The following is a 14,069-nucleotide window of genomic DNA, read 5'->3' on the forward strand; positions in this document are numbered from 1 at the left end:
TAATTAACAACAATCCAGCTGGGATGAAACAAAGGTGTGAAACATCATTTCTAGTTCAGAATGAGATACAGCAGACCTAAGTTTAGAAATGTTTCGTAAATGAAAGAATCATGACCGGGAAACAACTGTTTTATGTGGTGGTCAAAGGACATGGACTGATCAAATATAACGTATACAAATATAACAAGATATTTGAGTTTAGACTGGACTGGAAGTCTCCTTGCAGTCTCAAATAGTAGCTGTTCTTTCACTGGACAAATCCAAAGTGAAAGGAAACATATTTCCTTATCTCTTAAACAATTTCTTGAGCAGCTGCATTGAATTTATTTAGTTTTTTTTTTTTTTTTTTTTTTTTTTTTTTTTAATTTAGTTTAAAGGTAAGAGTTTTACCCAGAGGGATCCTGATCAGACTACTTTGTTGAAGAACCGTGGATCTAGAACGAGGGCTGCACGGTGGTGCAACGGTTAGCGCTGCAGCCTCGCAGCAAGAAGGTCACCGGTTCAAATCCCCACCTCGGCCGGTGGGTCTTTCTGTGTGGAGTTTGCATGTTCTCCCCGTGCATGTGTGGGTTCTCTCCGGGTACCCCGGCTTCCTCCCACAGTCCAAAAACATGCAGGTTAATTGGTCACACCAAATTTGTCCCTAGGTGTGAGTGTGTGCGTGCATGGTTGTCTGTCTATGTGATTGACTGGCGAACAGTCCAGGGTGTACCCTGCCTCTCGCCCAATGATTTCTGGGATAGGCTCCAGCCACCCGCGACCCTAAACAGGATAAGCGGTATAGAAAATGGATGGATGGATGGATCTAAAACGAGGTAATAAACCTCTGCAGACTGGCTCAGCTCTGCCTTGTGATTTAGCTAATTTAGATAAACTCTAACCCACACAGCAATGTTGGTGTACATACTGTTAAGAAAATTCTCAGCACTTCACAAAGACCGGCCACTGTTTTGAAAACACTACACATCAACAAACATACACCTTCAGCCCACTGCTCAGTCCGTGGGTACAGTTAGAGTTTCACTTAATGAACTGGTGGTTAAAGTGTAAAATCTGATATAAGTGTGTCCCAATTTCAGCAGGTGTTGAGTGCTGCGTGTCCTTTTACTGAAGCAGAACAGCTACGGAGGATATAAACCATCTTTTCTTTCTCCTAATATCGCTGTCTCGCCTCTGGTCACAGCAATTATGTAACTTCAGATCATAACAGGAGTCCTGGGAATTTAAATGTTTTGTCTTTGTTTTGTTGTGTTAACTTCACGTCACAGAGATGATATTTTTGGGACGATTCACTCCTAGTTTCCTCTCCATCCCTCACTTGTTGACAAGCTCCTTCTTTCCGAGTGAGATTGAGTATGTCTTTGGAAGACTCTGTGATTTATTCTCAAAAAGAGCACATGAAGGTCTTTCCCCTCCTTTTTTTAAGTGTTCCTTTCTGTTTTCCTCTCACTGTAAAGTGATGCACAGGGAGATTTTGTTACCCTTTTTCCTCCTCTAATTTTCCAAAATCTTGGAAATGGCAGGTCTGTTTAGAGGTATTAGAGGATTTTCCTGGCAGTAAGTAGTTCCATGATCGCCGTGCCACCAGTGACTGTAATATCTTTATAATGTGACCAGAAGGAGCGTTATCAGATTTGCATATTACATAAGAAGATTTGCTGAGATATAAAAAACCTGCCAAAGCTGGGAAATTTTCCCATTGCCTTAACCACATTTCCACAGCGAGCCTGAACCCCGAGAAGAGTTGGCCTGAACTCCTTAAACTCTCCCCTGCTTCCTCTCTCTGCTCTGTCTCACTGCAGTTACAGGCTGAAGTTAAGTGGTGTAGCCAGCTCTTTAAAAGGTAACCCACTTTAGTCATGAATAGGGCAGTGCTGCATGTCACTGAATGAGTGATGTGGATGGCTCTGAGGCAAAGGTTCTGGACTAGCTTTTTAAGAGGTCGAGTTGTCTGCTCTTGAGACTAAATACAGCTCATATACATCAGATTACAAAAGCGAAACAACTAAAACCTGAAGAAACTGTTTCATCCATTTTAGCAAATATTTGAAGTGTAAAATGCTCTGACACTTAAAGGGTGAGGGGACCAAGAGCTTTTTGTTTGTGAGAATTTTAGACTGAAATTCAATTTTGACAGAAAAAACATATAATTTTATATTCTTTTAATGGTTCTGCTACCATCTGTACAGAGTTTGTTCTGAGGTGACTCATTTCTTCATTTATTTTAGGACTATTCTAAAGGTGAGTAAATACTCAGAAAGTCAAACTGAGGCCATTTCATTCAACACAGCTCATCACAGGATTATTGGATCTGCCGGTAAACAATGTGGCTAACACTAGCCAGTGTTTCCCCTAGGTTTACAGCCTTGGGGGGGCAGTGACGTTGCCAGCAGCGGGCAGGGGGGGGTGGAGAGCAAGTGTTGCAACTTCACTGAGAAAGAGCTAGGAAATGTTTCTTGCGGTGGTTTTCCAGCTCTCTATCCACCATACGGAATGTGCCTGTCTGTATGTGTTAATGCGTAGGAATGGGTACCGAATTAGGTACCTTTATAGGTACCAGCCGAAACTTGTCAAAAGTACCGGTACCGATTCACGAAAAAACAAAAAGGTACCATGTTTAGGTACCTAAACGCATCCTTGTGACTGTGAGGGAGTGGAAGAGAAGGTGATTTTCCATGCTGGACATGAACACAGCATTACAAGGTCATATATTAAAGAATAAATATGTCGGGCATCGGTACTGTATCGTTTTATATGTGAATGGTACCCATCCCTATAAATGCGCGCATCTGTTTGTATATCCGTGAATGTGTTTGGGCAGAACTTCCCTGTGCGTGAAACAGCGCAAGGAGAAATGTGGACGTGACAATGTAAAAAATGATGATGAGTCTGACATCCCGTCATGTAAATAAGTTGAATAACATAAGGCTATTTAGTCTGTTAAATTGAAAAAAACAAGGTATAGACCTGATTTTTTAAAATATATTTTAGCTGGGGGGACTACCAATGGAAATTAGCTTGGTAGCTAGATTTGGGTACGTTTACGTTTTTTTTTTTTTCTTAGCCCGTATGAATGTACCTTGTCCCTCCTTATCAAATAAACTAGATTGAAATTGAAATTGAAATTTATGAGAACGGTATCTCTAAATTAGTTCTGCTGTGATCTGGTGCTATATGGAAAATAAAATGAACTCGACTTTGGGGTGGGGGGGCTATACAATGGTAGGGGCAACACTGCTAGCAAAGCTATCTCCACCAGCATTCAGCCCTCCTTGCAGGTCTTTGTGCCTGTGGAGATCCCTCATATCTCTGGTCCAGTGGCTACAAGATGATATCTGTCATCTGTGACTGTTTACATCCAGGTTGTAGAGCTTTAGAGCACTATGGTATCAGAAATTAACCACAGTCTCAGCCCCAGCTCCAGGAGCAGAAGGAGGCCACACTACAGCTGAGACACAACATATGACCAATATTTTGAGTCTATAGGATTAGAAATATCAATAATTAGCATTAACCTGCACATCCGTTGTTCCAAGAATTTCTTTTTGCCAGTGAAGAAATGTCGATCACACCCTACAGATACTCAGTCATCCCACATATTCACACCTTTAAACTCCACCCTGATAGTTTCCACATCTCAAAACCAAACCTCAAACATTAATGAGCTCACAGCCAAGAGAGGATGCCAACCAGCTGGATCTGGTGAGTGGGTGTGGGAGCAGAGTGCACTCAAATGTACAGTATGTTTTCCTTTTGGACTTTTTTCTGTAACCACCAGGCAGACTTCTTACCGCTGCAAAATGTTGACCTCTTCAGCAGATTGAATGCATTATTTTGTAGGCGTTGATTTTAAGGCTGTTTTTATTGCCTGTGAGAAAAACTTTTACATCTATGAAGTCTTAGTGAAAAACTGCTTTTTTTTAATTCTGAAAGATGTCTTGGTAAGTGTTTGTCCATAATTTTGTTAGAGATGTTACTCAGTCTGTTGTGATATTAATGTTGACCCCATTCAGGTCTTTTTTTAGACCTAGTCTTCACCACCCCCCCTCGTGATTGCTTTGACTCCCCTCGTCTAGACGAAATACCTTTGTGTCTCTGAGGTTGCCATAGGTAGAAGCTCCAGCTAACATCAGGCTCTCATCCCTGCGGGCTCTGTGACACAAGCTTACATGATTCAGCTTTCAGACCAAACATTGCCCAACAGACTGTCACAGGAGATTGATTAGGAAATGTCTCAGAGATTAGCCGGAGACTGATAAAGAACAGGTTCGCCAGAAAAACCATCCACACCTGTCCATCAGAACTTCATCTCAGTTCCTTTCTCTCTTAAAGCCGATAGCGGTCAGGGAGGAGCGAGGAGGGGAAAGGAAGCCCTTTGTTAATGGGAGAACAATGCTGCTCATGAGAGCGCACGGTCCTGGGCCTGGAGTCAAAACATGGCAGACAGACAAACAGGCAGACAGGCGTAGGAGAAATCAGGGAGGAGGAGGCCAAAGAGTACTGTTCCCTAAAGATGTGTCAGACTGCCTGGCGGGGTCGGGTCAGTGCACTGGACTGGAGGAACCAGGTGGACAGGAAGTAGGGTTCAGGATGAGGTCAGTCCTAGCTAAAGAGAAAGCAATGATCCTACTGAAGGAGAAGATCTGATGATGTTTGTCGAGCTTCCTCACCGTCTCTTAGTGTCAGGCCATGTTTTCAGACACTTTGACTCAGATCAGGAGCGGTGATGGTGGAATATTACCCAGGGGTTGTCTCTGTTCCCACACCCCCATTTCCTCCAGTGTAATGGTTAACCACACAGGCTGTGTGAACCCTCCCCTCCTCGTGGTACTCTCCCCTCTTTTCCCATGCTTTGTGTTAGTGTATGTACAAGAGGCTGGGTTAACTGTATATGTGAAGGGTCTAAACCAGGGGTCTGCAACCTTTTCTTTCCAAAGAGCCGTTTTGCCTCAGCTCACCTGGATAAAAGTCATTCAGGAGCTGCAAAAATCTACTTTATCTTCACATTAAGACACAAAAGTGTATAATCAGGTGAATAATTATCTAAACGAGAGGTTTTTGTGTGTTTATAAATTTGCATATGTGATTTCTTAGTTTTTTTATTTTTAATAAATTTGCAAATTTAAGAAAAAAAAGACATTTGTAGAGTCATAGATTTTATAAATTTGCAAAATGTATGACATTTCAATAAGTTGGAAATTTTTTTTAAAAATCAAAAATTTGCAAAATAAAAAAATGTAATTTAAAAACATGCAAAATTTAAAAAAATGCTGAAATGTCTTAAATTTGCAAAAAAACCTAAATATTGCAATTTCAAAAATTTGCAGAGTTCCAAAACTTGTAAAAAAAAATTAAAATTGCAAAAATAAGGATTTAAAAAAAAAATAAAAAATGTGCTAAATCTTTAAAAAGAAATGTAAAACTCTTTTTTTCTTAATTTGCAAAAATTTCAAAAATTGAAAAAAATAAATAAATAATTTTTTTTAAAAAAAACTGCAAAAAAATCACAAAAAATTCAAAGCTTTGTTTCAAGAGGTGATAATTTTTTTGTAAAACAAATTATATTATGTTTTTTACTTAGTGTCTGTGTCGTTATCATTAATACCCTCTGTAAGAAAAATATTAAAAGACCTTCATTTTAATGATATTTTTAAAGCTACAAAGAGCCACTGCAAAAGAGTCAAAGAGCCGCATGAGGCTCCAGAGCCACAGGTTGAAGACCCCTGGTCTAAACACAACAGTGGTCACTGCGTTCAGATCTGCCCCAGTGGTGTAAACACTGAAACAGTTGTCATGTATGAATCCTTTAATGTGTCTGACAGCTTGACCTCTCTGGAAGCTGGGATCAGCAGCGTGTGGGGAGTTTGTTCTGGCTTTTAACCTGAAAAACTAGAAGCAGGAGTTTGAAATTGAGCAAACACCAGACTGACTAAACCCTGAATGGTGTATGTCCTCTTCCCAGTTTCATCTCGCCTTGACCAGTAATTGCTACCATGGCAACACCCGCCACCCTCCCTCCCCCTACACGTCACATGACCTCTCTCTCCCCAGGTGTTTGGCTTGCGTCTTGCGGACTTCATTGATTCGCTTGCACAGTGAGGCTCTTTGTGCGGCGGCCTGTGAGAAACCGGGCCCATCTCTCCCCACAGGTGGAACTTTTTAAACTTCCCCCCAAAGTGTCCGTCTCTGCTCGCACAGAGCTGCTGTCACCACGCAGGGAAATAAATTTTTACTAAGAGACGAGCTGGAGGAGGACAGAGGACAGATTCTGAGTTGATAATCTGTTGTTTGGCGCTAAGAGAGAGTGGGACCATGATGTGGGAAACCTTTATTTGACTAATAAGCTGCAGTCAGTCCAGAAACCAACATTAGCAAACACACTCCTGGTGTGAGACATCAGGTTACATTTAGTCACACACACACAGCATGTTTGTTCTCATGGTGGATTGTGAGGATGTAGGCGGAGGTTGGATGATGCTGCATTTTTCAGCAGTGTTTGGGTGTTTCTGTGTGGGTTTGCCTGTTTGCCATCCAACACATCATCATCATCATAGTTTTTATTACTCTGCGGTTTACTTAAGCTAACAGTGTTACACGGAAAGAGGTGTGGGCTTAAGGGGTAAAGGTTTTAATCATTTATCAGAAGTTTGTGACTGTTTTAATCCCTCTATTCCAAGAGTTCAGAGAATGATCCAGCCATAGAAAAAGTGAGTTAGAAACTCAAATATGTGTGTTTCTGCAGTGTGGATTTATCTCCACTATCTTGTCCTCTAAAGTTCACTGGGGTCTTAAAGCTGGCTGAAAGCGGGAAAAGCCAGCCTGTCTTTGTTTATTGTCCTTTTTTTTAATGTCTGTACCCGTCCCTCGCTGTGAATCGGTCCTCACTGCAGTCCCTGGCTGTGTGAGGCGGTGCGACCGGAATAAGAAACACCAGACGACACAGAGAAACCCTTCTCTCCGCTCTGCCTCCATGCTCGCTGTCGCTATGACTACAGGGGATTTGAGATGGGCTGAGATGCCGAGGTGATGCTTAGAAGTGTGTGTTGGAGGGAGAGAGCCGGGAATCATCAGTGAATGTGTCATTACTGTCAAAGGAATAGTAATGATGCTGTCGTCTGATGGTGAACCACGATATAGCGCCAGCACTTTGCTGCTCAATAAACCCAGACTGTGTGCGTCTCACGCCTTAAAGGAGAAGCTTTACAAACACAGATCAAGAAATAAACATCATAATACGCTTTTAATGCTTCCAGTTATTTTCCTGATATGTTTTATTTTATGGGTCATGTCTGCGCCTCCACCAAGCCTTGAGCTTTACTGTGTCTCTAATATTTTCAAGTAGCAGGAGAGGGAGGTAATTATTTTTGTCAGTGTGTGAGCTAGAAAAAGTCCAGGGTGACCAATAAAGCAGCAGATTTACGATGCTGCCCTGTAGGTGCGTGCTCACCCACTTCCTCCTCTCGGGGAAGTTTTCTGTCATCAGGAGCACATTTCCTCTCTCTTTTGCTTGTTGGATTAATAGAGAACTTCTATTTCTACTAATGATACTCAGAGTAATGGCCTTCTACGTTGGCTCATTTAGCCCCTGATGATTTATCTCTGCAGTGGTTTAGCATTACAATAAAATCCGTAGGCTGTACTTACCAAGCTTAAAATATTTTGGTTTAATCTTCTTTCATTGTCTCTTTCCCTGACACTCTTCTGCTGCTTGCCCTACATTCACATCCCCCTTCATACTCCTCTCCACTCTTCATTTATTTCCAGAAACTGGTTTATAAATTCACAGCTTCGGTTAAAATTTGAATCAACATCATTAGAGGGAGTCGTATATGTTGGAGGCGTGTTAGAGATTCAAATTCATGCGCATGGCGAGCAGAGGACTGTCAGAGCCCCAGAGCGGCTCCATCAAACATAAATGAGGAGGATTTTTTCCACAGGGGGTGATACGGCAGCATCAGCGAGGGTCTCAAACACTAAGCTCAGCCCTCGTGTCACAGATATAAGAGTGTTTGACACCAAACAATCACAGCAACAGAAAACAGAGTCTCAGCTGTCACTGAAGATCTTCAGCGAAACACTTTGAAATCCTTGGTCTACAAACTGTCGTTTCACAAAACTGTCCTTGGTAGGCCTGTCATGATAACAAATTTTGCTAGATGATAATTTTCCAAAATATTATTGCCGATAAACGATATTATTGTCAATATTATTTTGATTTTTTTTTCCATTTTTTCATTGATGTAATTATGACAAATGGGATAATAAAGTGAGTACACCATATCAAAAGCAAGAAACTTTAATTTCTTAAGAGTATTTAACTGTAATTAAAAGGTCAGGATCTTTTAAATAAAATAAATTAAACAAAAAATATAACAAATTTAACAAACAAGAAAGAGAACAAAAATACAATGAAAATGAAATGGACTCTCTCTTAGAAAAAAATACATGTCAATGAAAATAATTAATACTAATCAAAAACAATAAAACATAGACCCTGTCTCTAAAGAAAAAACGAAACTCAAAAAAAAACAAAAAAAAAACAATAAAACTATAGCCTGAATAAAAGGGAGTTTATACAGTTCCTGAATTGTTTGTAACATGTACTTTTTACCAGTCAATCCGTACTGTCTGTCAAACATTTTGAACATTTCTGGCTTTCAACCGTATTGAAGGGTTGCATTTCTTTCGCAATGTATCTGTCTTTGATAGCCACCATTTGGCGCTTTTATTTCTATTTACTTTGCAGACCAAAAGCCTCAGTAAGAGGGGATTGTCAAAGAACAAGGCTCCGCTGCACCTCCCCTTCTTCTTCTTCGTCGCCACTATTTTCAAACAAATGTGACATATCAGCTCGTTGGTGTTCATGAGCTCACACTTTGTTCATTCTGATAAAAAACAAAATATTCCCACACTGGGACTGTGGCAGGCGGCTAAAGAACCGTATCTTTCGTGCCATCACTCATATTAGCGTGTGTTTCCTCCTTGCCCCTCAGGACGCTCGCTTCAGCTCTCTCCGTGTGTACGCGCTAGCAGCCCCGTCTTCACCCCAAAGATCACATTTTTGACAGATGCTCACTCCGCTATAAATCTGCTAAATCTGCAATAGAACCAATGCACCCTGATGTTAGGAAAGATAGATGTAGTGAGCCATCTTCTCATTCAGCCTCTTTGGTCAAAAGAGAGGAGGAAAACAAACATGCATGCATGTGTCAGTTTATTGAGGCTGGCAAACTTACCGAGGACGTTTTTATTTATCGTTCGGTTAATTGATTTATTGATTATCGTGACAGGCCTAGGTGTAGCCTATGCCATACATCCATGTTGCCCTGTTTCAGCATTCAAACCTATGGCAGTAGACTGGCGTGCACCTCCTCCAAAATGTGACCTTGCATTAAAAAGATTCAGACCACAAGCCCTGTGATTGTTAGGCCGAGCAGCTTGGCATTCCCTGCGTTTACATTTTTTGGAAATGCCACATCTGCTGCAAATCAATAACTGCTTTATGATCAACGGCAACATTTATTAGCCCCAATTTAACATAAATTACATTCAGAGAGACACATTTCATACACACAGCTGTTTCAGGAAGCTCACACAGTTGACGTCACAGTGACTCTGGCTGCTTCCTCTCATGCAGATGTGTTGGAATAGCGTCCTCTCATCTCCTGCAGGAATGTGAACACAGAGCCTGATTTTTCTGAGCTGCACTCAGCTGTAAATGTGTGTTTTAGATGTCTGATGTCTGGATTTGGTCCGTGTGTATTGAGAGCTGTGTTCTGATGGTTGGATTCCACTGCTGTCCTCCTAATTGGTCTTCCTGCCACCATTGTCTCCTGATGTGTACCATTCCAGTGGTTTCCTCCCAGTTTTTCTGTTTTCAGAAATTCAGCCTCTCACATGTTTTCATAAGGAGCCTATATGGGTATAATTGTAGCATTGCCTTCCTGCCGTGCGGCGAGCTGAGTACTGCGTGTGTGCTCACGGGAGGGTCTGCAGGTTTTGTTCAGCTTAGCTTGGTTCAAGCTGAGCTGGTCAATGTGAGGGCTGTGTCTCATTTTGTCTCAACCTGCAGTCCGTCTCATTCTGTCTTTACTGTCACATCTTTGTTCCTGCCCGGGCTTCGTGTATCGTTTGGATTCGCCTGACGTCGCCTGGGAGTCGTATTTCTCCGTACCTCCTGTAGATTTATTACGCTGTGACTTCCAGACTCAGGAACATGATTTTTCCTTCCCTGGAAACAACATCCAATCAGCGTCAGCTTCTTTTTTTTCAGGTTGTTGCCTGTGAAGTGTGTGAAGCACCATAAAGGAAACTGTCACCTGTTACCTCACGGTACCTGGTTCACGTCTCTTAAAGAGACACACACACACCTTTTCTTCTGTGCCTGTTAATAATTAGTTAGATCACTCAAGCTGTAGAGCGACATGTCTCCAAGGCTTGTGTGTGAGTGTGTGTGCGTGCGTGTTTGCGTGTGTGTGTGTGTGTGTGTGTGTGTGTGTGTGTGTGTGTGTGTGTGTGTGAGTGTGTGTTCACTCACTAAGCGCGATGCATACCAGATGTTTTAGAAATGAGGTGGGTTTCACTGGAACGTAACACATTCCCATGGATGTTTGTGGAAAGAAATTCTTCCTCATCTGTCGAGCATGCACTTCAACCTCCCAAACTCACACACACATTAACACACTCACACACACATTGCCCTCAGGAGGCTGAGCATCTCCTCTGTTCATCTTTCCTCCCTGTGTCTGTTTTAATTGGGTTCTTGTCATAAAACCCACATCCTCTCCTGCTTGTGTTTTTGTCTCTCGTGCATCACAAAGAACACGTAGATGTTGGTGTGTTTTAAACCGCTGATTTGTGTGTTTAATTAGTCGACATGGCGCTCAGAAGGTGCCTCTGTCCAGTTTCTTGGTGGGTAAAGTAGCTTCAGCTCAGACCTGAAAGTGGTTTCTTGTAATATTTGACATGGTGTGTGTGTGTGAGTGTGTGTGTGTATGGTGGTGGTTGCACACTGCCAGCGTGGTCATACCTTGGTGTGTTTGTGTTAGAGAAGTGAAGTCTGAGCACTCCAACCTGCTCATGAGAGGAGTTAGATCCAACCAGCCTGTCTCCAGTCTGAATGTTACAGTCTTTTAAACTAAATTAAAACTTTCCTCACACATTTTGCGGAATATTCCTTTACTGTGCACTCTCCATCAAAAGTGCTTTAGATGTTTTCCACTCATCTCATCTTGATTTTTGCTACAGTCACCTCAAACTAGATTACTTCATGCTCATGGAGGATTATTCAAACAGGATTAAGGATTAGCAGACTAGTCAGTGGCATGTCTTGTTGCAGTACGCTGCTTGATGTCATTTTTTCTGCACGTTAGTCTGTATTTTATTGGTTAAAATATTTCATATTGCCTTTTTAACCTCGGATTCCCTTCAGTTTAAGTTAAATAACTTCATTGATGATTAGTGGTTTAAAGTTCAGGTTGACATCTCAATGCTGCCTTTTTAGACTCTACAATAATCATTTTGCTCACATACCGATGATGAAAAAACTATTTAAGCCTGATTCTTAAACCTTTATGCTGAAAATATGAGGGTGTCATTAAAGTGATACTCCGGGATGGAACAAGTTGGGTCCTCTCACAAGGTTTAGGGCAGAAATTACCCCTACAGCAGTGTTTTTGTGCAGCAGAAGCCCAGGGCGCACGCACCAAACACCCCCTCCCTGCTCCTCTGCCGGTTTCCTCTGCACTCAGACGGGGCCATATTTTACTTGACCAAAAACAAAAATAAACGGACTCCCACTAAAAAAATCTGATATCGGTCTCCATTCACGCTTTATTTAGAGAATTTTCAGCGCGTTACTTTCACACAAAAACACCGCTAAATAAGGCTCTAGTTCTCATCGTGTCTCTTAGTCCTGGCAGACTACCTGCGTTTGTTTATACCTGGCACGCCGCACGCGGACTGACACACTAAGCGGCAAGCGCCTCGTAGCCAGCTGTGGCTCTGCAGCGGAGGTAGCACCGTTTTACGACACGATGAGAACTAGAGCCGTATTTAGCGGTGTTTTTGTGTGAAAGCAACGCGCTGAAAATTCTCTAAATAAAGCGTGAATGCAGACCAATATCAGATTTTTTCGGTGGGAGTCAGTTTATTTGTGTTTTTGGTCAAGTAAAATATGGCCCCGTCTGAGTGCAGAGGAAACCAGCAGAGGAGCAGGGAGGGGGTGTTTGGTGCGTGCGCCCTGGGCTTCTGCTGCACAAAAACACTGCTGTAGGGGTAATTTCTGTCCTAAACCTTGTGATAGGACCCAACTTGTTCCATCCCGGAGTATCACTTCACCTCACTTAATATTTTCTCCTGTCGTACCTTTTGTTTCTGTAAACTATCTGAATTAAGATGAGGCTGGAGCATTCACAGAGCTGTTTGTATCTCTACATCCATACTTGGAGCCGTCTACATTTCTCTCTTTCACTCATCAAAGGTGTGAAACAGATTCATATGGCAGCATGATGATGTCTGTGACACAACAGCTGTCGTCTTCAGACCCATCTGCTTTTACATGAGCTAAGCCAGGACTGAATGTCATCTGCAGTATGTCAGACGTGTACACACGCTCCCAAAGCATGACATCTACAGCAGATTCATACACATCATAACACCAGATTTACAGGTCTCCATATGAAAACTGAACTCCAGCTGATGTGTCACAGTTAAGACATGTTTAAACCAATAAACAGCCCTCATTAATGCAGACCTGTTAGTGTTTTGACTCAGAGAGGTTTATTCCATAAATAAGTAAAGTCAGAACTCCCAGAATCCTCCTCTGCCTGACTCACAGGCTGTTACTGTAACTCCAGATGCCCAGGTGGTGACTGAGCTTCCTCATCCATCCTCCCCAGCCTTGTTACCTCAGTAACCGCCTACAGACTCAACCAGAGGGGTCAGCGTCTCTGCAGCAGGAGAGAAAACAAATCCTCCTTTAGCTTCACAGAGAAGTCGACATTTCTCTTCAGAAGTTTGTGTTGCAAAGATTTCAGCCCTGTCCACTGCTATAAAGCTTCATGTTACAGCGTGCTGATGAATAATTATGCGTGACAGATATTGTGTGGAATTAAAATTATCCCTGGTTTAAGGTTCCTGTTAAGAATCGATAAGAAATGTTTCAATACATCGGTGTCGTTTGCCTTTATCCCTTACGATTCCCTTATCGGTTCTTAACATTAAACCTGAGCTGCTGGACCTTACGATGACTAGTCCGCCACAGCTGTCTTAGCCTAGCAGTTAGATAACAGTTTCCCAAGAACAATCTGATTCAGGATTTTCAGCTTCAAGTTTCACTGAAGAACTGAACTCACAAAGAAATGTACATTACTCTCTGACAGGAGATTCCTATTCAATACATTCAACATGGTATAAATCTCCTGATTTACCAAAAATGATAAAAACAACATAGTGCTAGCTTGACGCTAATGTATATGGGAAATTGTATAGATATGCAAGCAGTTAGCATACATCCGTATAACTTTGTTTTTTTACAACTTTCATCTCAGAGACATTTCACAGTTAGTCTTTGTAAACAATGCTGAGAGCTCTAAATGGCCTACTTCAGTCAATAACATAAAACAAAAAAGTACATCAGCATCACGTGATGTGTGATTTTTTTTTCCTTATTTTCATTTATTTATGTCCAGAGATATCCAGATTCAGTGATTAATTTCATATCTATTAACTTATAAACTCAATACAAAGGTGAAACAGAAAACCTGTAAAGCTACTTTTTGCACTAAGTCACTGAAGGAATTGATAAGGGAATTGATAAAGAATCAGATCGATAGGCAGAATCAATGAGGGCATTGGGACCAATAAAATCTTATTGATACCCATCCCTGGTTTGAGTCTTTGATGCACTTGACTTCAATCCTGAACTAGACAAATCATTTCCTGCAGTCTGCTCGTGCACATTCCAGGCGTGTGCTGCAGCCACACAAGTAAAAAAAGAAACTCATCACTGTCATGTTTAAACCATCAGCTCTGTATACACATGGGCTTAGTGTCAGCGGTGTCACCAT

General features: G+C 41.7%; 1 protein-coding gene across 2 annotated transcripts in view; it reads left to right on the plus strand.

The window, feature by feature from the left end:
• smurf2 (SMAD specific E3 ubiquitin protein ligase 2) overlaps positions 1-14,069 on the plus strand; it is a 59,225-nt gene that overhangs the window by 11,719 nt on the left and 33,437 nt on the right. The window lies entirely within an intron of this gene.

This window comes from Halichoeres trimaculatus, unplaced genomic scaffold, assembly GCF_033239565.1.
Source record: "Halichoeres trimaculatus isolate MK-OKI-2021-1 unplaced genomic scaffold, fHalTri1.1 fHalTri1_scaffold_20, whole genome shotgun sequence".
NCBI classification, from domain to species: Eukaryota; Metazoa; Chordata; class Actinopteri; order Labriformes; family Labridae; genus Halichoeres; species Halichoeres trimaculatus.